Below are 27,354 nucleotides of genomic sequence, written 5' to 3'. Positions count from 1 at the left end.
CAACATATGTTTTTCTGTTTTCATTTGTTTTCTGTGCACTATTTACAGTTGCTTTGAGCTTCGCAAAGTATCGCGTCGCCAGCGTTCGCTTGCTTATGAATACACGTGCTATTTACACGTTTAGGCCTTTAGGCGCAAGTTAGCACGGGTTACCCTGCTTTAAATTGCATGAAACTTTTTTTACAACGGTTTTGATATAAAATGAAGAAAATAAGAGGGTATGCGTTTTGTTTTTGATAGATTTTTGTTCACTTTTTTTCATTATTCGTAAGCTTTGAAAACGTAATTATATAAATTTATATTTCAAATTTAGATGTCATTTCTGTAGTAAAAATGATTTTGTACTACAATTTCCTGTTACTTTTTTGCTTGTTTGTCATTTTACTGTAAACTATTCAATTGATTTTGAGATGCCATTAGATTTTGAATTTTCATAGTAATAATGCAGATTAATGATCAGATTCAGTCAAAGCCTAAACCCGTCATCAAGCCTGCAGTCTCAACAAAAGTGAATTTAGTGCGTATTTTTTCTTTTTATAAGCTTCTTTTATACTTATGTAGCACGCATTCCGGGAGGACACTAGTGATTCGTAATTGTTCCGAAACATATCCTAAAAACCGCACCGAAACGTGTGCCACAAAATGTTTAGTACAAGTGTTCAAAAACCATTCTTTTACACAATCCATGAAGTGTCTAAAAAATGCGCTAAAAATGAAATACATGTTCCCAACAGTGTTTCTAGAAGTGTTTTCAAAACTGACCGAGAAAATTATCTTAAAAAAAAAAAAGGAGACACGTGTCCGTGTTCAAAAAGTATTATGACATGTGTTCTCAAAAGGGATCAAAAACTATTACAAAAATAGTGCTCTCAAAAAAGAAACAAGTGCACGTGTGCTAAAAGTTTTTGATTATTTGCAGTGTATATGTACAATACCGTGACAATAGCTATCTCTACTAATAATGAAGATGAAAGTCTGTCTGGATTTCTGTGTGGATCTCTATGACGCGCATAGTGCCTAGATCGTTAGGCCGATTTTCATGAAATTTGGCACAAAGTCAGTTTGTAGCATGTGTACACTCACATGCTACACATCGAAGAGATTTTTCGAAAATTCGATTTTGTTCTTTTTCTATTCCAATTTTAAGAAAATTTTACCGAGCAAATTATCACAACATGGTATACGGTTCCACGTTATGATAAATTACGAAATTATCATAACGTGGAACCATAACATGGGCAACCGAATGAATATGATAAATTGGCGAGAAAATCATCATCCAATATTTGTAAATATAGAGGCGAACCAAATGACCTTTTCATTTTCTACTACGGGCGAAGCCGTGCGGGTACCACTTGTGATATAATAAAATGTTAGACGAGGCTAGTTTTGCATGATAAGTCTGTTGAATAGTTGTGGTTTTTATTTGTGACACAGTGATTTATATGAACCGTTTATTACCACATTAATTCTCAAAAGTCAATAATTATCTAACATTCAATCCATGATGTAAACTGGCGCACAACACATATGGCATCGAGTCTTAGTAATAGTTACGGTATTCAACATTGCTCGATTCACAGCTTCAAAGTTTCAGGCATAACTTCTCAATGATTGTAACACATTGGCTAATCTTCTGTGCTTAATGACCGAGACGATTTTGTAGAACTGCGAGTATTAATAGACATGCTATACTGCATGAATTAACTCAAATAATCAATATGGGTAATCGCCTGCAGTGTGCTACAAGGTCTAGTGAACATATTAGTTGTATTGTATATGTCCACAAACAAATCAATCGGTCACATGGTTGGGGTTTCACGGGAGGGCTTACGTTTTGAAAGTATTGTAGATATTTGGGAGGAGGGGCGCCAATTAGAAATAAAAATATCCTACAACGTATTTCACAAGCTCACTTTTCATTTAATACTTCTAACAAAACATTCTTGTGTCTACCCCTTGTTATTTTTCTTTGACCGCACTTAGCATGCTTTTGACGTGACCTTTTCAAGCTTAGTATTTTATGATTAATATTTCAAGAGCTAAAGTTTTTTTCTTACAATCGTATTAGAATCACATAAAATCTAAAATTAAAAAACAATAATAATTTAGAGCTGAAATAAAGAATATCCGAACATAAAGATGACATTACATGTTTCTTAGGACAAAGTGATAAACTTTCATAACGTTCATTTTGAAAAACAAACAGATATTGCTGCAGTGATATTTCCAAGAAAGTACTGCGTTAAACCAATTATTTTGTATTCACTATTTTTTTGTACACGTATTATTTTAATAATTTGTTTTTGAATTTACTTTCAAATTTTATCTGATTTTCGTGCATTGTAAATGAAATGCATAATTTCATTTTAAATGGCGCAAAGTATCATTTAGTTGTGACTTATTTTTATTTTTTCAATTCATTGTGATATCAAATCTTTACTGAAATGTACTTTCTATGACATTTTAAGGTATTGATTCTATTTATTTCTATAGTGATAGCTTTGCTGCTTTCTACTCTTTAATTTAATCGAAAATCAAACGATTAAGATAATGAATAATTATTTCCTAAGAATACACGAAGACGAACTGTCATTTTGCAAGCAAAATGCCTCGCGAAAGTGTTTCTTTCTATAGAAATTCGTACATGCATATCAATGATGTCGTAAGTAAACTGAAAACTAAACCTGATTAAGTCTACCATCTATGCTTAATTATTAACTTTAACTGTATTTCATTTCAAAGGCTAATGTGTCATGTCATCACTACAATACCGCACAAAATCAAAAACTGAAGATTTGCCCTTACGACAGAATTAAACTTGATAAAAGAAATATTTTTTCAAAAGTTCTTGAAAATGAGCGTACACACTCTCAGACACAAATATGTTGAAAGACATGCTTGCCACCATCTCATTTCCTTTGTTTCAAATTTTTACTTGCAGATATTTGTACAAATAATATTTTTTTTTGTCAAATATTTAGTTTACATCAAGGTTGATTCGATGCCGGAACACACTGAAACACCATTCCAGTACTGCTTTTCTTGAAAAATAGATTTCCTTTTAACATAAAGTTGGTCACTGATTGAGATTCAATTACTTGTCGTTGTCGTTCCTGTACAGGACAATTTATGATTTCATCGCTGGATGTTTGTGAAATATGTTTTTTCGGGATATCAAACCTCTTCTAATACTCCCTTTTCCATTTCTAAATTTTTTTATGCGTAGAAAATTCCTAGTGGACGTTGGAAACACGTTTAGATTACTAACAGTGGGACATGTTCCAGTTGCGTGAATGTGCCATGAAATGTTCTTTCTGCGCTAAAAGAAAAGATAGAGTATCTCCGTGCACTGCAATGATTTTCGAATCTGTTCCAGATAAGTCCCTGTTAGGATATTTACTAAATTTAGGCTTAAGAACACATATTTATGAGCAAACTAGAGGCACATTTTATAATAGATTGGTTAAAAATGTGCACACACCAGCGAAATGATTGCTCTCTTTCCTACGAATTTCAGGATCCCCTTAGCTATTAGTTTACAGAATCTCTCAATGTAATACTACTTGAAATGTTAATACAATTAGTAGTTGTTGACCTTCCCTGATTACACCCCCACCTACGTCATCTATTGTCCGACGATTCTTGACAGCTACCACGAGAAGTTACTGTAATATTCACAGCAACACTGCTTGTATAATAGAAGGAATACTTCATAAAGCTCTAAAAACTGCACCGAAAAGTGTGTGGCAAAGTTTTCTGAAAATAGGGACACGTATCAGTGTTCAAACAATGTTCCTAAACTAGTTTTAAAAGTTAGATGAACGAAATAGGTGTTCTGAAAAATGTTTTTAGAAGTGTTTTGAAATATGTTCTAAAATCTACTTCAAAGTATTTTTAGAAATGGAATACGTGTTCAAAAAGTGTTAAAAACGTGTTCAAAATGTGTCTAAAGTTTTGAAATGTATTACATATTCACTTCAGTTGGAAAGTAAAATGGATAGGGATTCAAGTATGATATCTCATTGATAAATTTCATTTACGATCGTTGGAAGCAATAATTGACTATTAACATTTGCGTCAATTCCTGTACTTTATACGTTTGATATTTAGTGCCCTATATTATTTGATATGCAATAGAAATGCAAGCTTTGACGACAATTATTGTTGTAAGCCATTAGCCCTAAATTTGCTTTTAAATTGCCATAAAAGTATTGAAATAATAGCAATCAATCTATCATGAAATTAATGATTGATTAGAGAAATTAATATGACAGCTTTGGAAGGTACAAAACACACCGGACTAATCCTGTCACATCATCTGGAACTTCGGCTTAATCCCACTCGTATCATTTTACCTCTTTGCTGAAAAGACTGATTAATTGATATTATAAACCCCCTTTTCTCATACTAATCCTATTTTCTGTTAGAGAAAACTATTAGGCAAATTATCCAGAAAAGCTCGTTTATTTAGTGGATATAATCTTCAGCTTTAGCAAGAATTTCAAACTAAATTACTCAGCATAGAAAAATGATCCTTAAGTTTAATCCCAACTACCTAGATACCTGAAAATTGATGAATGCATGATTGTAAAACAGCTGATTTAAAAACTATTTCAAGGAAAAAAATATTCATAGGTTACAGATATAATTTAAAGGGTGAATTTTTTCTAGGGGATTTCGATAAGTTACGTCATTTTAGTACTTAATATTATAGCCATACCATTGGCACATTTTTTTTATCCCTGTAAATTATGAAATACGACCCTACACGCTCAAGATGATAGGGATATAAAAGATGACTTAAAAAAAGAAATTGAATAAAATTTAACAGCCAAATTATTTCAAAAAAAAAAAAATAAATTCTCAAAAGTATGTATGAATAAACAAAATAAGTAGTATAAAATCTTGAAAGTAGAAACGTTAACTTTCCGATGCTCACTGCGTAAGGCTAAGTGTGTGCTAAAAACACTTAGCTGCCTTTTCTTTTCACCCAGTATAAAACAAAAAAACTCATTTCCAACACTGCAATTTTGGTATTTCTTTAGCACTTTCCTATTCATTTCATTTTTACAGATAATATAAAAAACGCACAGTTTATTATTACATCATTTATACAGTGGCTCCCAAAAGTGTTCGTACACCTACGACTTTCAGCGAAATTGGCCCCTATTCATTGGTTAGAACTAATATTTCGGAATAGGTATTTAATTATAAGATCTATGATCATTTTTAAACAAAACTATATGAAAAGTTTTTAAAAAATTTTTAAACTTATTTTTTTGAAAATATAAACCAAAAAGTGCCGGAAATTTTATTTCACAAAAGTCTTCGTACACTTTAAGAAATGTCAATATGTTATTGAATAATCTAACTTTTTATTGGTTTATTATTTAGTAGAATATCATCCAGTATCAACAACACCTTTTAAAAGCCTGGGAATAAATTTCATTCTTTTTTCTTTCTTTTTTTTTTTGCGTAATTTCTGAGTAAGTATTCAACCACACTTTGAGTCTTACTGTTTCTAGCTCTATTTTCGTATCAAAGCCGTATTTTCGTAATCTAGCAACCAGATGTCCCTAAATATGTTACATTAAGTTCAAATTTGGAGATTGAGGGGTTATTTTCTAAACTTTATTACAATTTTCGAGGCACTAGACGCAAACGTTGAAAACCGTGTGCTTCTTATTTTTATCTTGATAAAAAAAAAAACAAAGTTGTTTCCAATAACCAAATTTTTCGCTAAGAGTTCAAAATTGGGTTTTAAAATATTTAAAGGAACAGAATGATTCATTATTTCATCAAAAAATTCCAAACTACCAAGTCCTGATGCTAATATGCACCCTCACACTATAACACCTCCACCGTCCTGATTAACTGATCCAATTAGGTTCTTAAGATTAAGTTCCAAATTTTTTCTTTTACTTGCAGTTACACAACAATTTAATCAAAAATGTTGAATTCATTTTTATCTGTATGTAAGACGTATTTGTAAAACGTTTTGAGCTTATTTATCATTGATTTTGCGACGAAAAGCGTAAGCTTTCTGTTTTTCGCACGACCAAGAAAATTTCTGCGGGAAGAGGTCCCATTTAATCTAGATAATCAGACAACTTGGTGAACAATTTTAGGTGAAAATTAAATGTAAAATTTTTCATTTAACTCTGCAGAAACATTTACAGCACTCAAATGTGTATTGTTCGTAATTTTTTTTCACTTTAAATCTCTGATCACGCTTTGTTAACTTTGCCAGTTGACCTTTTCTTACCTTGTTTTCGGTCCGCGTCTTTTCTTTATAGCATTTTATCTAGCACTTTACTATGGATGGTTTAAATTATCTAATTTTGAGACATTTTAAACCAATTTACTACTACCGTGAGGAAAAAAACCGAATTTCGAATGGTGTTTGTTGTTTTTTACGAATACCAGCCATTTTAAAGTAATAAGCCCAATATTAAGGAATAAATAAACAAAACATTAAAGCCAGATGCCTTTTAAGGGTCAACACAATGCAAAAATATTAAATAAACGGCATATGATAATTTTTATCATGAATTTATTCGAAAATATTTGAGTGCACGATGACTTTTGTGGCATGTTATTTTCTCTGATTCTTCGTTTTTTGACCCATTTCGAAAAGAAGATCCGTCAGTATTTTGAAACAACTACTGAGTTGTATTGAGAATGACATAGGAATGATGTGCAAACATATTGGACTTCATATTCGAATTCAGTTTTGCGTTATTTTGGTTTTACCAAAAAATTTCAAAGTGTACGAACACTTTTGGGAGCCACTGTAAGTATTGATTTTAACAGTTTTGGCTCAGTTCATTTATGTTTTTTTTTTTAATTTATGGAAATTAGTTTCATATAAACTTCGATTTAACGATACCCGATTTAACGACTTCCTCAACTTAATGATACATTTCATTAGTCCGGATTTTACTGCGATGAATGTCTCGATTAAACGATATCCTTGATTTACAATATCTCTTTCCAGTCTCTCGACATTCGTTAAATCGGAGTTAAAGGGTTTCTTTTATCAATATATTTTGAAACGTAAAATACATTGACACATAGTAAATTCGAAAAAAAAAAAATAACTGACTTTCACGAATTATATATTTTAGAAAAGCGAATTTCCGCGTGGGATTCGTAAAACGAGTATATAAATTTTTGATCATTTACGTACCGATAGTTGGTCTACAATTCACGTTCATTGTAGAGTCCTTAATATTAATTTTCTTTATATCTCTTTCCCGCTTAGGGCAAAATCTCTAGGAACTATTTGCTGTGAAAATCATCAGTACGTATCACGAAAACTACTTTTCTAGCGATTTTAGAAGTGAATTGAAATTCACGGTACCACTTCTTGTCTATATTTTCGTCACGGTGTCCAGAGTTTCTAAAGTGAGAAAAATGAAAGAAATCGGAGAAATAAAAATATATTTCAGTCACTATCGAAAGCTGATACGAAACTTACACTTTCACTGAAATGTAAGTAGGTTTCTTTATAGTCGCCAGGGAGTTGCACAGACTTTCGAAATGTTAGTAGTTTAATCATTTTCTGTAATACTTAGCGAAAGCTCGAATTTTTTATCCTTCTAAAGTAAATAAGTGAAATCGCATGGGAGCTACAGACATGCGGTTACTCGAAACGGAATTTATGGGTTAGATTTAACTTAGGAGATACAAGTTTGAAATATTTTCTGATAAAACAAAGATGTCGTACTTTCATTTATAATCAGCTCAAAGAATAATCTCTTTAATGCTTGAAAGAGCTTCAAAGGATTTTGATTAAGTTGCATATGCAATGTTTAGCTCTTTCAGTGAAAATGTGTTTAGTTGTATTTGTTATATCGTTGTATAAGGACATATCGTTATCTTAACGAAATATCGTTGCCATAAGGACATATCGTTATATAAGGAAATATCGTTGTCATAAGGACATATCGGTGTATAAGGATATATCGCTGTATTAGGACATATTGTTGTCATAAGGATATATCGCTGTATAAGGACATATTGTTGTCATAAGGACATATCGTTGCCATAAGGATATATCGTTGTCATAAGGACATATCCTTGCATAAGGACATATCGTTGTCACATGGACATATCGTTGTACAAAGACATATCATCGTCATAATGACCTATCGTTTTATAAGGATAGATCGTTGTCTTAAGGACATATCGTTGTCATAAGGACGTATCATTGCATGAGGACATGTCGTTGTATAGGGATATGCCATATCTTTGCATAAGGACATGTTTTTGAAAACATGCCCTTATGAGCATCTGAAATATACCAACATCTAGAGATTGCAACTTCTTCATTATTAGGGACTTATCATTGTTGAATTGACAATAATTGAGCTGGAGGCAAATGTTTTCTCATTGAATCAGAGAGTGCCAACAAACTGGTAGCTAAAGTAATTTTAGCGCACCTGCGAGAGTCCATAGCAATGATGCGGTTCAATTCGTCAACTAAAGGCAAAGCTTCGGTACTAAGCAGTAAGTTACCACCCTTTCGCTAAGGCAAAGGAAGCCATATGGAATATACCAAAAGCCCTATTATGCCATTCAGAGACTACAGTTTCCTCCTTATTATGGCTCATCAATCTAAAATTGACAAAAGGTGAACTGGAGGTAGATGTCGTGTCTTATTGAACACATTGAACTATAATTTTCATTTCTATCATTAGCGACAAATAGAACACGTTTTTTAAGTTAAGTTAAAGGTTACTGAAATTGAACCTTTATCGCATTGCTAAATAATATCGTATTTTTTGACAAAATAATTGTACAATATATTCGAAAACATTTCATACCATTCTTCATCGTCTACTCGCACGAAGGTTCAAGTTTTCTATTTGTTATATGTTTTACGGTTTTAAAAGAAAAGTGTTTTTCTACATGTATAATTTTGTTCATAAACTATAATCAACTTCTAAGTCTCTGTGCATTTGTTTTCTGTAATTTTCAGTAAATTATGCTTACGAATGTTGTGTACTATTTAAATAACTGAATCTTTTACGTTATTTGAACATTTATTTAACTCTTATAATATTTATGTACATATTAACTTTTGGAATTTGCTTTTTTTTAATTATAATTATTATATAAGCATGTGATAAGTACTTAAAATAATTTGCCATTTTTCGAAAATTGAAGTTAAAGAAAATAAGAAAATTAAAAATAAATTAATTTAAATTCTGAAATTTTGAATTCAAAATACGCTTTTTGCAATCACGAGTTGCGACACGACCCTATTCATTGGAACAGAGATTACTAGAAACGGCTCCTGTCCCCCCAAACCTGCCCCTCCTCCTGGGCGGTTACGTGTGTATAGTGGTGTGCGTAGGCGCACGTACGTTCATGTGTATGCTTGTGTGTGTGCGTAGACCTGTGTGCATGCACGTAGGCGTGTGTGTGAGTTTGTGCATGAGTGTGCATGTGTATGAGAGTGCGTGTGTGTAGGACATGGACACCACCGACCAGGAGCAGCGAATTCCGAGGGACAGTGCTCAGGACCAGAGGCCCCTGGTCAAAGTTGAAAAAAGAACCAAACGCCAAGGACGGTCAAGTGAGAACAATAAGCAATCGTGATTGATCAACAAACGTTAATTTTTACGTCAACACATTCTGCAGGACCAAGTTAACTTAAAGGTTGTTGCTATCTGAAATAATATCATTTTAATTCTAAATACTATTTATTCATCTTTCAATCTACAGTAAAAGTTGCTTGATAATTTTAGCTATTGTTTGTTTTGTTTTTTGTGATTTATGCACAACGTTTTGTAATATCAACAGACTTTTGTGAAATAAAAATTTATATGCAACCAATAACGAAATGTGGAAGTCATTAGAATTAAAATATTTATTTAAAACGCACAGAAAGTTAATAAAGTAACTAAGATCCTAATTAGTATCTGGTTTGAAACAATTAATAAGGCATGATTGAGTGTTTACATTAAACATTTTCGTTTGACGCAGGTGTTTCAAACGTGGGTTACGTTTTAAAATGTTTTAGATAAAAACCGAATCATGACTCAAAAACTTTTTTAACCAATAGTTTTTTCTTTTCACTATTAAAACTCTATATTATGCATTTATCTTAACACATTTTTTCTACACTTTAATTGTATATTTATTTACTTATACATTTAAAACTAATATTCTAAAATTGACTGAGCCTACATGCCCGCCTAAAGTTATGACACCCTAAACACAACTTTCAATATCATTATCATCTATACTCAATCTTTCTTGAAAGTTCCAACTATTTCAAACAATTCATCTGCACATATCTTCGCAACAATCCAATATTGCATCGCATATTCTTTAACGAAAGCGTCCATACCATTCAAAGAACCCTAATTCTTGGTAGCATATGCAATTAGATAAAATTATACAGAAACTTCCTTTCACCCAGCTCCTCCTTAGCGTCAACTCCATACCAAAGTGTTTTAAATGGGAGCACGACAGAAGACAAAGCCACGTTCTTCAGGCAAGTGTTGTGCAACTATTGATGAATTGCCCTGAAAATCTAGAGGCTTTGTTGGGAGTATAGGTTTGAGAAGCACGCCTCTCGAAGATGAATGAAACTCTTTGTTTCGCTTGCCTTTGAATGGTCGATTTGTTTGGGATTTTATCGCATTACGACCTCTTGCGGAGATTTAGTGAGGACGCTGAAGTTTGTGCTCCAGAAGCGCTGTGGAAGAGATGCTACCTAAAATATTCAAGAAAGCTCATCTTATATGAATAAACATAGAAAGCAAGTGGGATTCGGCTACTTTATTGCAATCAAAGGATTTCCCTGAATTAATAACTCTATCAAAGCGGAAATAAGTTAAAATATCAAGTTTTAATATTAAAATATTTTGCATTTAAGTACTTTGAACTAGTAGTACTTGACTGCTTTTAGAATGAAAAGTAGTTTTGATTATATGTTTGCAATTCTTATTTTAATTTTAATGTTCTGAATTGTTAATTAATTAATTGCCAACATAAGTCATAAATTCATTTAGCGCTGACAATTATATTGCTAATACTATGTAGCAAGTTATAGAATAACTGAGACAGTTATTTAAAGAAAATATAGTTATTTCAAAGTTTTTTTAAAATATAATTATGACCTCTTGCCGACACTTAGTGAGGACACTCAACTTTGTGCTCCAGAAGGGCTTTGTAAGAGATGCTATAAAAAATATTTAAGAAATCTTATCGATTACGAATACACATTAAATGCATGTGAATTGTTTCAAAGCAATCACAAGATTTATCTAGTATTCATGATATAATATCTCTTTCCAAGCGGAAAAAGGTGAACATTATTATTCAAATCAAAACATTTTGCATTGCTTCATTTCGTGTGAGCATGAGCACAAATGTTCTTTAAAAAAGACATTTAGAACACTTAGTGCTGGCCAAATTAATAGATTAACGAGGTTTTTTTTTTTTTTTTTTTGTACACTATTTGAACTAAAATAATATTTATTTTACTGTTAAAGTACAGTACATACTGTACACTGATTATTACGTTATTTTAGCATAATGTAATGTTTGCAGGTGGCAGCACTGTCTGCTTTGTTGTTTTTTGTCTATCTACCTACCAGGAACATACCCTCGATCAGCTCAAACAGTTCACTAAATCTTTTTTATTAGTGTGTTCTGTTATATTTAAAGTTAGTTTTAGGTAATTAGTAAGTATGTGTATGTGAGTATATATAATAGTGAGCATAAACAATTTTTCACTTCCTTTGTTTAAATAGTTAAGAAATGGTGTAAACCTTGTAAAATGCCAAAAAGACGCTAAAATGCTCATCAAGAACAAGGGAATGCACACTAAATATTTGATAATTATTTCACTGTTCGTTAATGTGTCTATAGTTATATAATCAATAAAGAATTTGCTTTTAAAATAGTCTTAGTCTAATAATTTGGCCAGCACTGTACACTAATAGTATGGTGACAAAACGTGAGCTTTACGTGTTAGGAAAGTAACAGTCACATTCGGGTCTCGACGCGTGACAGTCAAAAATCGTCACTGTCCTCAACACTAATCATCAGCAGAGTGCAGCCACTTGCGTATGTACTAGTTCCGGGCTACGTCACAAAGGAATACTGCAGTGACGCTTTTGAAATTCTACAAGTGACTGCTCCTAAATGAAGTGTTGCAGCGATGTTCATGCGGAGCAAAAGGAAACATTCCACAAATGAGTCCTGTGAGATGTCCCAATATGATTAGTGACTTGTGACCATCGTGACTCGCATTAGCATCGTCTTAATTTTACTGAGATTGGTATGAGCGTATTTACTAGTTATTGGTTAAATGATATGGTTTATTGAAATATGAAGATATACTAGTTATTTTAGCGATGAAACGAAAAAATATATAAATTTGTGTTTTAAACCAGTAGTTCACCGGCGAAACACGACACATTAAGGAAACGATTCCGATTTCTATAATTTTTCATTTTTACCAACAGTACTAGCCAGATATTTGCCGCTAGAAGAGCTTTTTCAATATTCAAATGCTCTTTCAGAACTCCGTCAATGTTTGTGAACTTTATAGTGAACGACAAAATAATAAAAATATTTCCGAAATAACTTAAAAATTATTTTACTAAGCATCGTCAAAATGTCGTGTCAAAAATCAAGCAAAGAAAATTAGACTTGTGTTAAGTAACTAAAAGAATATGCCGTACAGTTTTTGTATAAAAACTAAAAATTCCCACCAAGTGGGTATTTAATGTTTTCCCCACTGTTTTCGTAAAACACAAATTTTTGTTTTTAGTTGATAATATCATGCCTCTAGCACCTAATGCTTATCACATATAGTTATGTATTGTGTAGATAATTTAATATTGCATTTATGTGCATTTATGTTTCAAGGGTATAATTATATAGTTAAATGACCAACCCCCACAACTATTCTTAAACATAAGATTATTTAAATATAAAGGCAATGTTTATAAATACATTTTACATACCATAACATGGTGTTTAAATTCCGAGTTATGATTTCGTTTTAAAAATTAGATCATTACGCAATAAGATTTTTATTTTTGTCACAAAACCCAAAACATGTACTGCTAGAAAAAATAAGAAAAACTGAAAAGAAATATTCCTCCAAATATCTTTACATAAACATTACACCTTGCGAGTCAAAAGCGCAACAAGATTTATTAAAATCCTGAGCCTCAAACTATGGAATAGCATTCTGTAAGTTTTGACCATAAATTTCCAAGCAAACAGGTACTTTGCTTCAAGCAAAGAGCGAAAGGAAGCGAGATAGCTTTAGTGGAAGAAATCCATCACGACTGTCATAACCTTTATCATGATCAAATCCATGAATATTTTCTATAGTCCCGCATAGTTAATTAAAAGCAGTCATTATTAAAACAAATAAATTAGTTGATAAAATTAAAAGAAGAAACAACATTTTTCATGATGTTAATTTTGAGTTCTGACTGCAGATTAATTTTCAAAAAATATATATTTAAGTAGAATATATGCCTTAAGTGCTCCAAATGCATCTAAAAAGTCATCGAAAATGCCAAGTGCGCGAGGTTAAAAAATAAGACGTAAGGCTTACAAAAACAGATTTGTTATGCTTGTTGTAAGGTAAGAGTTTTAATGATGATTTAAGACACCATTTCTCTTTTCGCGATAGTCTATGTTGCTACTGAATAGAATATAAACAATAAATTTAAAAGAAGTTGTATTGTGTATAACTACTTTAAAAATATATATAAAATTGAGTTTATTAAATGTAAATTCAGCTTGATTTCTTTTAAATTTTAATATCAAACTCATATCTAAAGTTAAATATTATTCTGCGCAGCTAATAGATCTATTATAGATGCAGACACGACACACCAAGAAAAAAAAAGGTGCCCGAAATATACCAATTTGAATATTTTTTAGCTTAAAGTACGTAATTTTTACGAATTTTTCCTCAGTTTGAATATTATTAAAAATGTTTTCTTCAAAAATAAAATTTAATCCAACAAAAAGAAAAAAAATAATATCAGAAAGAAAAAAAAAAAGATAAAAAGTAAATGAAAAACGAAACAATTATTTTTTAAAAATGCATTCCAGAAAATATAATTAGTTATTACATAAAAGATAATACTAATGTTTCCGATAATAATGCTTAAAATGCAAATGTGAATCTCCTGAATTATTAAACATTTTGTCTTTTAAAATTAATATTGGTAAGAAAGTATAAATGTTTCTTTCCTTCGGAACTAAAAAGCAAAAAACGTTACTGGTCAAGGCATACCAACGGAGGCTTTTGGAAAAGATAGGGCAACGTCACCAGTAAAAGGCAATCATAAGTTTGGATCTAAATAACAACATTTTTGCGTTACTTCTTTTATCAGAAACTAAAATTGATTGGAAAAACCTACATTAAAATAAGAGAAGCAGCCTGTAAAAGGATTGTTTTTAATTAAAGGTTTAAAAATTCAAATGAAAGTTATGATTTTAACACTGTAGAAAAGGAATTACTAATAGACGTTTATATGCGATTCCTAAAAACTGTAATTTTCAAAACAACTAATGTTTTAAATATATTATCTGTCCCTTTTTATACCTTAGTTTTACGTATCGAAAACAAAAAGTTTAACAAAGATAAAAGCAAATTAATATTTTTGAAATCACATAAGCAAGTGCTATTTGAATGCTTTTTGCATTAAGTTTTACAAAAACAGTGATTTAATTCTCCGAATTTCAGGACCAGATATTAGCTAAATAAGATTTCAGATTTTATTTTGCAAAACAACATAATATATCACAATGAAAATTTCTACAAACCAAAATTTATTTTTATAATATGTTTCTCATTCGAATTATAGACAAGCAATTGCACCATTTCATTATTATTTAGAAACTCAATTTGGCGTTTCTTCCTTTGAACCTGAATAATATAAATAGGCAAGGTACACAGTCCAACCTATAAATGAAGGAAGTTATATTACCTTTGCTGTTAATGAATCACATGTAAATCAATAGATCATATACTTTCCCCATTGATGCTTATCTCTTAGACGGAAACTCTATAGATCACATTTCATTAATCCTTCTTAGAGAGAGATCTACAGAAACTTTTACCTAATTCTAGATAAACCCCTTTAATGCTTTCGAAAAGACTTATTCATTAATACTGTTTAATCCGTAGCTCAGATAATAGTAATTTCTCTTTGGGCAAACAATCAGATTATTAATTCTAAAATGTTCATTCATTTTGTGCCTTCATGAACCTAACCAAATTCTAAGATCAAAAATCTTTTGAATTAAAGGACAAACAGATGCTGCTTCATCGATGCAAGGGCTTTCAGGAATCAAATAATGTTCAGAAATGGATGAATGATCGTTGAAATTTTAGAGCTCTCATATGAATAAACGCTTCTCTTAAACAAATAGATCTTTTCCTACTTTACCAAAGACTTGAGGTTTTCAATTTTCTTCCAAACTTCGTTATGTATTGATATGTGGTACGTAAGATCCGATTCAAAGAAATAAATGAATGCTTTTTATTGGATTCCAAAATCAATTACTAAGAATGTGTATCTTTATTGTATTCAAGTGCTTTTTGCGAAAAGAAGGTGCATTCAGATATTCAACATTTATTATGACACTAAAAAAATGTTTTTTCTTCAAATCTTAATGTAGGTGAAGCATATATTTTTTTCTACTTTAAAAAAGGAAAAAAAACCGTTAAATTGTCAAAGAAAAATATTTTTTCTAATACACACGTAATTTAATTAAATGAACCAATTTTCCAACGTTTTTATGCACAAAGCTTGCAAGTTACTGCATACACGTGTTTCGAGATTATAAGGAACATCTTTTTCAATGCAAAGAAGTGTGAGCTTATGGATTAAAAGTCATGTGAGGCAAGAAATTGTGAGCTTTTCATCCAAAGCTCACACTTACTTGCGTTGAAAAAAGTGTTCTTTGTAATATCGAAACACGTGTCTGCAATAATTTGCAATTTTTGTGCATCGAAACAATGGATAATTGATTTATTTAATTTTCATGCCCAAAAGTATATGTTCGTTACGTAATTTAATATTTTTCAAAATTAATGCTCCTTTCCACTCCGGCGGTCCAATTTTTTTTCCATATTTATAACGTTAGGTTTGACCCGTAATTTTTTAATTTTTCTGAAAAATTACATACCTAAATGCAACAAAGTAGTCAAAATTCAGTAAAATGTAGGAACAGTATTTTCCGTACAACATATATGAAAAAAATACAGAGGAAAATGGAATGCGGAAAACACTGTTCCTAAAGATCACTAAATTAAGACGACTTTGCTGTGTTTAGATGTACGTAAAAACTCTTTACTGGTCGAGTACTTAAATTTGCATTTTTAAAAAATTTTATTCAGTTTTGTAACGCCGTATTTTCAAGAAATTTCGATACGTTATGATTTTAACATCAATGCCAAAAATCTGTGTTGATCAAAAAGAATTAACTTGACATCATAATATGAAAATCACCAAATAAAAGTGAAACCATATTTAAATTCACATTACGGCGAGTTTCTATGTTTGAGAATAAAACTGGAAAAAAAAACGGTAAAATAACTACTTTATACGACGCATTTCGGTAAATTTCACATGCCAAGTTATAGCTAAGTGCAAGTGCAAACAGCTAACAAATTGTTCTCTAACAAATGTAGCAAGTGTATTGATTAATGGAGTTGGGAAAATCTAGATACTTTGCCGCGATACTTGTGAGACCCAATTCTTACACGGATGAAAAGATTTGTTTGCCTCTCTGTGGCATAATTTCCGGTTTGTTTGAGACTTTATCGCATTAAGTTGTTCTTGAAGTTTGGAGACACCCGGTGATTCAATTGATTATTTAGAAAAGCTGTAATAAGGGTTCCAAGCAGAGCATCCAACCAAAGTAATAAATAAATTAAATCACGCAAAAGACGTTCTGGATATTGATTGGCATAATTTGGAGGAAATATAAATAAATAAACTCAATTTTTAGGTACTTTCAAAACATATTATGAATATTTGGTTTTGTGGTTAAGAATCTTATGCATAAGAGTACAGTCGAGTCCCGACTTACGCGAGGGATGCGTTCCAAGACCCCTCGTGGAAGTCGAAATTTCGCGTCGTGGAAAAGGGTATGTGTAAAAAATTTATAAACATACCCAACAGTTTTAAACACCACCCCAAACTGTTAAAAATCATTTCTTATCTTTACAGTAATGTTTCCTACTTAAGAAACTATTTTTTTTCTAAAAAAAAACGGTTTTGTTCAACAAAAAACTCTGCTACGATGCACAAAATCAATGATTAATGGGAAAAAAAGAGAAGAAATAAACCAGTATGGTACGTACACTGTTAAACATTTTCCGGAAAATTTACGGCATTTGTTACTGGCATCCATGTTGCCAGTAACTATTACTGTAAAAATCAAATGTTACTGAAAAATTTTACGGCTTCCTCGGTAGACCACAGCAACCAATTGAAGCTGGGATCGCTTATTTCTCCGGTATAAATTACCGTAAAAATCAGCGATGCTGCAAGTCCGCCATTTTATAGAAAGAATAACCAGAAAATCTTCCTGAATTTTTAACTGTGTACAATATGTAGTAAGAAAAACAAATGCACTGTAGTTTTACTGTACAGTGAATCCAGTAATGATATTTGTAACTTAAAAAAGTGAAGATGATTATGATTTATGCTGCGTGATCAAAACGTTATTCTTATATATTTTTACATGCACAATATAATTGCTTCACTAGTTATTTTATAAAGTTTCCATCTATGGCAATGCAACACCCCTCTTCCTGGTTTCTTAAAGTCACAATACAAGGGCAGCTTCCATTTTCATAATTTTTACATTTTGCTCAGATGCTATACTGAGTGAACTTTAACGGGCTTCCTTTTCTAGACTTTTAATTGTACATCTGGAAGATTCACCCATACGTAATTGTCGTGCTACCTTCGACAAATTTGTTCAAGCACATAATCTTTAGCTTGTTTTTAATTGTCAGAAACTTTATCTTTTCCTTTCTGTCTTCACAAGATGAAACAGCGCTCTAAGGTGTCATTATATTTCAACAACTTTCACATTTAGAATGAAAAAAAAAGGAAAACGAGGCGTAGTTATTTGTATAAGTGATGTATGTACGGTGTGGGAACTTCAGTGATGCTAAAGGGATGTAAGCCAATTCCCAAAATTTGTTTTAGTAGCCAATAACAAAGCCGATGCTTTCTCCCAGCGATTCCCTTTCGAAAATTTCCGTGTTTCGGGCGAGGAATTCGCGTTACGTCTAAAATTCTTCACTGGTGAAAAAAATCGCGTTACGGCCATTTCGCGTAAGTCGGATCGCGTTGTAGCGGGAGTCGACTATTTTTGTTGCCTTGAAATAAATAAAATCTTTGCCAGTTAAAGTCCTTTCAACCCCCCAAAAAAAACAAAAAAAAAAAAAATCTCCAGAGAATCATAAGAAAAAACAGATTCCTTCAGAAAAAATAATTTTATTAGTTTTAAGTTATCACTTTTAAACCTTTGCTAAAAGTCAAAATTACAAATATATACCTAAAGCATGCTTATGACCTGACAGTCTGAGACTGCAGTTTCTTCCTTGTTATGGACTATTCATTTTGGAATTTCAATTACAACGCTAGAGGGAAATACCTGCTCATTGAAGATGATATTACCTTTAAACTGGTAGCTAAAATTAGTTTAGCACACCGGCAAGTGTCTACATGCAATTATGCGGTTGTTAACCATCTAGGTATTTGATGTCTTACTTAGTTATTGATCTTAGTTATAGAGTTTCTTTATTGATAGAATCCATAAAAAAAACTGCAGTTTCTGAATGTTACACCCCCCCCCCCCCTGCCGGTACATGCTTGTAAAAAGGAGCTGGTTCAGAGAAATTAGTCAGAAGAAAAATAGTCGGAAAAAATAGAAAACAGTAGAAAAATAAGGGATATAAGTAACATGAAATTTTGGAGACATATAGGACGATATGTTGGAAGAACATTACTATGTCGCGTCTTGAGAAATTTAAGTGTTAGCCTTGAGGAATGCTAATAGTCAGCGTGGTCTAGAAAACACTTGAATATTGAGTGCAATTGGAACTGTTCTTCGTTTTACCCTGTACGATTTTTTTTATCTTTTCATCTTCTATTTTGGCTTCAACACGTAAAGAGTCTTATAATACAAACGCAAAATATTATCTAGAGAGAAAAACAGAGCTTATTCCTCAAAGTAACAGACCCGTATCGTTTTGAGTTTTCTGAGGGATGAAAAAAAGGGTACATACTCAGTTTAAATTGCTCCGAAAACAACAAAAACCACGCCCACTTACATGGAAATTCATTAATTTCTCAAACCCGGGAATAATTGATACCCCTTAATGACGGGCCTGCCTATGTATATACTGTAAAAATTCAAGAAACTTTTATGGTAAATAATACTGTAAAATGGAGTGATTACAGTACAGATAAGGAGCTGATGTGTGCATCACATGACTTCCTTTTATTTCAATTTCATGTCATTTCCCCATTATTGGCAATTTTAATGTAATTCAATTGTTTACTCCCTAAATATGACCAACAGTGGCCAAATTGAAACCAAATTGAAAAACAAAATTTCAAATTTTGTCGCCAAGTTGGCGACAAAACAAACGCCAAACCAAGTTGGCGACCGAAAGACTGGTGATATATCGCCAAGTGTCCGACAAATTATAACACAACTTGAGTTTACATCGAAATTAACAATGATTTCCTCTCAAAAAGGGACAGAAGACACCCTTAGAAGCATCCGAATGCAACCAAAAGGGAAGATGCACAACTAGACCCCATTAAGAGTCTACGTACCAAATTTCAACTTACTAGGACATACTGTTTTCGCGTATGCGAGACACATACGCACATACACACATACACACATACGCACATACACACATACACACATACGCACATACGCGCATACATGTGTACATACGGACGTCACGAGAAAATTCGTTGTAATTAACTCGAGGATCATCAAAATCGATATTTCGGGTGTCTGTACGATCCTAGGCATATAGCCACGTGCGGTCGGGTGGAAAAAAACTCAACATTCATTCGGGGTGAGAAAAATGGAAATTAAGCCCGATTTTTGAGTGAAAATTTTTTCGCGAATACAATACTTTCTTTTTTGTAAAAGGAAGTGAAAATTACAGGAAAATGCATCGAAAAAAATAAACGATTGCAGAGTCAATTGATACAACACGTGACTCACAGTGCGAAGCAGATAAGACCGTATTTCCTCTTACTCGATGTATCCCAACCTGTATGATGTGCCGCAAAGCCGTTTGCCAATCCGAAGGGCCCGAGATCTATCCTGCTGCTCGCATTTTACTTTTTTTAACTCTCGTTTATTCTGCTGTAAAATTTTACAGCAAAATAGGATTTTACGGTAAAAGGTCCTGTGAACATGGGTGCCAGTAACTTTTACCGAAAATTTCTGGATTTTTTTAAAAGTGTACATAAATTGTATATTGAAGAGAAATATAGGGGAAGTTTGCCGTCAAGGAATCAGTTCCATGACTGGACTTCGAATATATATTCCCCACCAGAGTTTCCTCCAGCACGAAATCAGTTTTAATGTTTTCTCATGCCTCGAAACAGTCCAATGCAGAATCATCAAGGAGTTAGAATCAATACATCATATTGTTAAACGTCTAAATAAGATTTATACTGTTTACTTTCTAATTATTGACGTTTTCATTTTGTTTTTATTTGCTTTGAATATTACTGAACAACTAAATGGGAGCATTGACTTTAAAGAGTACATTTTCAAGCACAATTTTCCATATTTAAAGTTTCATATTGAATCGTCACAGCAGTGACAACTATGAGAACATTCAGAATGACGCAGTTGCTATCCTTGAACCACTAAGTGTTTCTATTATTGAACCAGCGAACAAAGTGGTTCATTAGTGGAATCTTACAAATATTATTAGTTTCGTCTCAATTATCTTTAATAATTGATCAATCTTTTAAAATAAGTGTGGTAACGATGAAAGCATAATTTTAAAATCAGTTTTGGAAACTCCCTCTAAGTTATCATATTTTCAACTTAAAAACTTGTGTATTCAATTCAGCATTTGTTAAAAAAAAATCAATATTGTTTCAAGTACGTTTGTTCATCGAGAAAAATACCAAAATAAATGAAATAAAGCCAGTGGATAACTAACTAAGGGCGTGCAACGTGCTATAACAAAATCCTGGTCGTCAAGTAAAATCTTTGTGGATCAAAATGTTTGAACTTGATGAAACACGACTCCCATTTGTTCAAAAGATGACCCATGAAATTTTAGCCAAGACGAGTAAATCATATGTTAGAAAATATCAAGTGGTGAGCTAGGTGTGGTGAAAACAGTTGTGTTCTGTGAATACTGAGAGGCTTTTATGTTTCTCCTGAGATAAAATTCAAAAAAAAAAAAAAACAATTTTCTCTTTTTGAACAATTCACTATTATTTGTAGTGTTTACTTATCTCCTGTAACAACTATTTATGTTTTACGATGTTAATTTATTATTTGAGAGTGTGGTTTATTCGATGAAAACTTAATGGTCCATCTTAGCAACTTGTTTCCATGAATAGACCACAAGCTAAAATATTTCTTTTTAATTTTTATTCTTTATTGAATACAGTTAACATAAAAGCGAAAATTTTTATTAAAGGAAAAATATACTGTGTAATTATTCTTATGGTTAATATAAAATTTGAGTCTGAAATAATTCCTATAAAAGGTCAAAAGTGTTATGTGGTTCATCAACGGCAACCTGCCCCAATATATGTGTGCAACAAAAATATCTTTAATTTTTTTTTCAAAACTCTTGCAGGAAATAATAGCACACTGAACTTGGAAACATCATTTTATTAACATATCAACCTCATAAACGGAATATGAAAACAATTAGTTTCATTCCCAATAACATGAACGATCATTTAAAAAACCGAACCCGATACTTATAGAGAATTAAAGAACCTTAGCAACACTGCTGTGACTGCAGCTTTTGATCCGGCCTTCATTCGCACCTCCTTCTGAAAGTGTTTCCTCAGCAAGGGGATGGCTTTCGCATAAGCGGTTATTTTCCCAGCTTGTCAATAACATTTTAGCTGACGGCATGGGTTTTTGCCGAAAGCTGCTCTCAGCCTTCAAAATGCCATTACGAATGATTTATAGAACAGGCTTAGCATTTTGTTCGGAAAGATTCATCGCCCGCCATCAACTCCCCTTCCGAAAATGTTTCCGTTCGTAGAGCATGCGAAATAAGCCAAGAAGGTGCATGTCCCGCTGAAATGTTCTTGATGTTTCTTTAGTGAAAATCGATATCTGTGTTCCTCCAAAGAAAAAACAACATCATTTATTTCGTACAATGCAATTGCTTTTTTGCTCTTTCTCTAATCGTTTTGTGTGTTAGTTAAAAACTAAACTGTTTCAATTTAAGAGTGGTTTTTCATTAACCTCACTGCAGTTGACATTTGATGCATTGAAATTATTTTATTACGATGAACATATTTTGATGAACCTTATAAAATGTAACAACTTGTGAACGATATTAATTACAAGAATGACGTTAACTGAAACAAATGTAGCTAACTGAGGAAGTTTTTCCAACTAAAAAATAATAAGTGGTTTTTCCTTTGGCCTCACAGCAATTAACATTTATGAAAGCATTGTATAATAATGACGTTTAATTATGTTAAAAAATAGAAAACATCAAAAACATATTTTTAATAAATTATAAAGAATTTAGATAAGAAATGGAGGAACATTTAAAAAACAACGGAATATTTTCTTTTTGCTATTTTTTGATCGTTTAGTCTGTTAGTTATAAAATAAGATACCCTGAATTATTTCAATATAAAAATATATTAAGGGTCTTTTAATTTTCCACACTTCAATTGGTTTTCTTTGCAATAACAGTATGGCATTGTTACGCGCATATATTTACTTTTAAAATATCTATCAACCTGTGAAAGAGATTGATAGCAAAACTAATGTTCAGTAAAGTAAAGAAATTTGATAAAAATTAGAAACGTAGTTTAAAGAAAAACCGGAATGTTAGATTTATCATTTTACTTCTTGAAAATGGCGTTTAGTGTGATAAAGGTATTCTATTAGAATACTTTTTGAATATGCTTCTATTTATCATGTGTCAAGATATAAAAGATACTCTTAATAACAGATGTAAATAATTGTAATGCAGCCAAAAAATACATTGCTTAAAAAAATCACAAAGATTAAAGCTAAGAAATAGCTTTAAGTTGTAAGATAATTATGCGTATATTCTAAGAAAATAATACAACTTGATCGACTCCATTTAGCCCTGAACCGTAGTTCTAGTTTTAAAAAACTTTTTATTTGTCAAAAAAATTTATTTGGCTTCTTTGATTTCTACTGCAAAAACTAAAAAGAAAGTAGGCAAAATAATAATTTGCATCAAATATTATGATTTTAAAAAATGTAGAGGAAAAGGGGGCACATGTGAACACGGGGCCTATGTGAACATGGTATGTTTTACTAAGATCACTTCAAGCAAAAAATCTGGAAACATTCTCAAATAAGGACAGTACCAATTGTACCTCATGAACAAACATTTAGAGCAATGAGCCATTTTATGTTTCTGCTATGGCAACTCCTTTGTTGTAGCAGGTGTTGAAAAAATTTTATCATTGTCTTCTTCACGTGATAACATTAAAAAAAAAAAAAAAAAAAAAAAAACTGCTAATCTAAATCTAAGTACTACGATCCATTGTATAAACATTCAAGTAAATATATGAAAATGTTTAATTTCTTTATTAAATTAAAAATGATTTATTTTTGCGAGTTAGCTCTTAAGTAGACGATGTAGCACTTAAGAACACAACGTCTAGGAGCGCAAGTGAACAGTTCCCATAGCCGCTTTCCGCAATATTATTGTTAGTGTAGGACATTGTAAGTGTTAAAATTGTGTAAATATTTACAATTATTATTTTCCTAGAATCGGTTTGTAAATTTATTGTTACTTGTTATTAATATTATTAAATATGCATTTATTTATGTTTATTATTTTATTTTTCAAATTTTTTGTTACTAAATAGTTGATTAATAATTTCGTGTTATATAACACTTACAGGAAATAAAAATACACAAAATATTTTCAAGTAATTAAATACCGAAGTTCAAAATTATTTTAAACTACATTTTCAAACAGTGAATGAAGATTAAAAGCAGAGTATAGGTGGAATAACCTTTAAATAATAAAAAATTATTTGTATTATGCAGTCATTAAAGTTTTTTTTTCTAGTCTATTCAGTGATCAGAATATGTTACGAGAAGTAAGAATTTGACAGCGAGCAGTAAAATATTTGGGAAAAAATATTTTCTTAGTGGAACAATTACTGTACAATTGAAACTGACATAGTATAGGTTACAAAACCTTCAACGTATTTGTTAATGAGGTATATGTTTCATATTGAAGAATTTTCCTTTAACATATGATGCTTCTCCTGCATTTTTTACTTATCTTTTTTCACATGTGAACAGACCCCAGGCCTGTTCACATGTGCCCCTGTCAAGGGGCACATGTGAACTACAACTGCAGATGTTTTTTTTTTTTTTAATACCATAAAGTTTAGAAATTCTTTTTTTTTTTTTTAAATCCCCAAAAAACCGTGACGCAAAACAAAGTTTAATAATTTATGGGGACACTTTTGCGTTGAGAAATTGATAATGCAGTCGAACCCTCTTGTTAAAATAGCCATTTTGCCACGAAAAAATATTCTAATAAAAGGGTTATTCCATTAACCGGGATCACTATAACATATTACATTGGTTTGGTACATCGAAAATGTATTATAATAAGCGGGATATTCTTTTAACTGATATTCTAATAAGCAGGCTCGACTGTATTTTTTGAAATATTAAGAAATGAAAGAAATTGTTCACATGTGCCTCCTTTTCCCCTATACTTTTCAGCAACATCAGTGAAATTTATTAATCGTCATGAGCAAGTTAAAAAAAGCGTACTGTGATTCGTAATAAATTTAGTATATTTTAAAATCAACAAATTAAAAATAGGGTCAAAATAAACAATTATAAAAGTTGAAAAAAAATTTCAATCGGATTTAGTTTTTATTTGAATTTATGAACAATTAAAAACTATAGCCTTTCCAACGTTTTTTATTTCTCTCCTTAATTTTGATTGCAATACACATGTGTTGTTTTTTTTTTTTTTTTCTAATCTTTTTTTTTTTTTTTTTTTTTTGCACTTTTGGTTAAAGAGAATAAACTAGTGCCACATCTTAGAAATATCAACCAGTTGACAGTGACTATAGACTTTTTACAAAGAAAGCAATCCTTGCAAAAATATCATGAAATCTGCTCTTAAATATTTTCATCTTAATATTAGATTTTATGTCAACTATATTTAGCCATTTTGAAAAAAATAATGAGAGTGCTAAAAAAAGACATGTTTCATAAACCTACGTTTTTCAAAATATATTTATATTTAAAACTGACAAAAATATAGGGTTCGCCGCAAAGGATGTCTTTTTGGATTAAAAGGGATACGTACCTAGCAAATAATCCTGTGTATCTTTGTTTTCAAATAACCAAAATTACTGCTAAAGCAAACTGCCAAAGACTTTTTTTGAAAAGCATTGTCGAAGGAAATATCACTTTACAACTAATAACATAGCATTCTTACCTGATGCTTTTGTAATTTAAAGAAATGAGGTCCCATTTTACTTTAACGGCTTCATCAGCTAGCTTTTTTTCTTCTTCTTCTTTCTTGACTCTTAAGTCCATTTTTATAGATCGAAAGTTTGCTTTACCTCTTTTGATATTACGATATTCTTTTCTTTTTCGTTTCTAGTGCTCATATCAATTTATTTTAAATATGTAAAGTGAGGAACATGTATGTCCTTATTTTTTCCCCTTTAAATCACATTGGAAAAATATACCGCACTGAAAATTCCATAATCAATGTTGAAATAGGTATCATTCATTTAATCGTTTATTTTTGCACGATTGTAGTTTTTTTTTTGCTTTCAATTGCTATTTTACCATTAGGTATAAACAAAATACTGTGAGTACGCCAATTTAACAACCGTATACTTATATAATCGCAATTTGTTGTTAACAAAAACACACTTAAGTATGTGAAAAATGTCACTCTAACTAGCAGTGTACAATTCGTATCAATTTTCGACATGAATTAAATGTACTGTCTGACCACGTATTGTATGAAAAAGCAAACTTCCGGTTTATATGCGCAAATGGACGCATCTATTAGTTTTTTGAGATGTCAACTTTTGTAGATGTATGTTTGTCTCTAAATCAAGAAGAGTCTCATTCAAATGAGCGACACACGCGCATCAATGTTTACTTTTTCCTCCCATTCCGTATAGAGACGCGTTGGTTGAACAGTACTTATTCTTTTTTTTTAGAAATGTGCAGTGCACTAAGTTGAATGCAGACAGTTGTGGGGAAAAATTAAAAAAAAAAAATAAAAACGGGAAGGGGGGGGGGAGTATTTTTGAACATTTAGCCGTAGCTTGAAATGAGTTACCGCTAAGCACATTCTGGTTACAGTCTGCCCACGGGTGCTGTGGAACTGATAACATTTAGCTAGGACGAGTATATCGGAATGAGGAAGAAAAGCAAAAATTTGATTGCCCGTGGTTAGCTCATTTTAATGTGACTCTGACTAATTTAGAGGTTATATACATCTGCAAAAGCTGACATCCCTAAAAATTAATAGATGCGTCCATTTGTGCTTATGAACCGAATGTTATCCTTTCCTTCTCATCGGCTGTCAGACACTACTCGAGAAAGCACATTTAAAATGAAACAGTTTAAGTTTCTATAAAAACAAAGGTTGATACCAGTAAATAAAAGTTGATCTCATATGGCGAATTAAACTCAAATCAAAAGTTACTAATAATGATTCTTATTGCATTGTACTATTCATTGTAAGTTCTTTTTCAAACAACGAACTATATCTAAGTAAGAAAAACTATTATTTAAATAATCTCATTCTGCACTGTCAGGTATTTAACTAATGATGCTTGTAGTTAAATAAAACATTTTCAAAAAAACATCTTCCGCTCTTTGTTTGTTTTTTTTTTTCTACTGAAGTTTAGAAAACTGAGAACTTTCCAGCATTCTTTTTTCTCTCTAAGTTCACGTATGCATAACAAAACACACACACACGTACACAAAACTATTAGTCTACCAGCTAGCACCCAAAATTTCGACAAATGCCGTCATTTCTGCGATAAAGCTGGGAGTGGTGTCATTTTCCCCAGTTTTTTGCGTAGATTA

General features: G+C 31.6%; 1 protein-coding gene across 1 annotated transcript in view; it reads left to right on the top strand.

The window, feature by feature from the left end:
• Window positions 1-27,354, top strand: part of LOC129223373 (cell adhesion molecule Dscam2-like) — a 280,334-nt gene that overhangs the window by 56,505 nt on the left and 196,475 nt on the right.

The sequence above is a fragment of the Uloborus diversus genome, chromosome 5, assembly GCF_026930045.1.
Source record: "Uloborus diversus isolate 005 chromosome 5, Udiv.v.3.1, whole genome shotgun sequence".
NCBI lineage: Eukaryota > Metazoa > Arthropoda > Arachnida > Araneae > Uloboridae > Uloborus > Uloborus diversus.
This window is presented reverse-complemented; position numbering and strand designations above follow the sequence as displayed.